We start from the raw sequence: 1,112 nt of genomic DNA on the forward strand, positions 1-1,112 counted from the left end.
CTATTCCAAAGGGAACGGCGTTTTCTTTTAGGTTTGCTAACAGGCGGAACTACTGTACTAGGTTCGATATCAGAAATATGTGGTGAAATTGGCATAGGGATGTCCTCTATTTCTATAGCATCTGTAGGCAGCAAGTTTATTGAAATATTCGGCATTGATAAACACCTTCTTGCGGGTGGACGGGTAAAATCGGAATGGTCTTTACTGGTGTAATCCAAAATCTGTGACGAGGAATGAAGGGACGGTATCTTGACTTCTGTGGGTGAGGCCATCATGCGGCATTTACTATGGCTATCAATTGCCTCATCCGCGGGCCGGCGTAATTTGGCAATTGAATCAGTGAATGACAATAAGGTGGTGCTATTGGTGGCCGTTGCACTGGTACTTCGACGGGTTCAACTTTAACACCATCACAGTCAGTTCTCAAAATATGAATATTTGGCATCGAATTACTATATGTTCTTTTTATTGGATTCGGGAGTTCTTGACTTCCCAAAACTTTAACTGGTAGACCGTTGAGTTTTTCTGCAGAAATAGTTTTAATTTAAGTCACAGTAATCTTCATTTTGTTTGTTATACTTTCCATCGTTAAATTACGAATATTATAATATATAGGTACAAAAAGTTTACGTTACGAGAAGTAAATCGTACGGTGTGCTTTCTGAAACGATACTAAATGCAAACAATTATTTCACAAGCCGTTTATACCTCAACACTATATGGTTGACAATAGCAACAATATGTTTTCAATTATTTATTTATTTAATTAAATATCGCCAACTAAGCAAAAATAGTATTATTTAAGTTTATTTTTTATTTTTTTTTAAATTACTGTTGTTTACATTCTATTTATGAAGTGAATATAATATGGGTGATAAATAAATCATAGATATTTCGAATACTTTATTGAAATACACAAATTTAGTAACACGAGAGACGTTCAAAATTATTTAACTCGATATATTTTTGTCTTATTTTAAAGTATAATGAACTAAACACAAGTATAAACATTTTGCATTATAAAACTCCGAGTGATAACTATGTATGAAACCGATTATTTACTAAATTTTATCACACAAATAATATTTCGTTTGATATTTCAGTAGATTTAT

Source organism: Melanaphis sacchari, unplaced genomic scaffold (assembly GCF_002803265.2).
Source record: "Melanaphis sacchari strain LSU unplaced genomic scaffold, SCAv2.0 Contig1232_pilon_pilon, whole genome shotgun sequence".
Classification (NCBI taxonomy): Eukaryota; Metazoa; Arthropoda; class Insecta; order Hemiptera; family Aphididae; genus Melanaphis; species Melanaphis sacchari.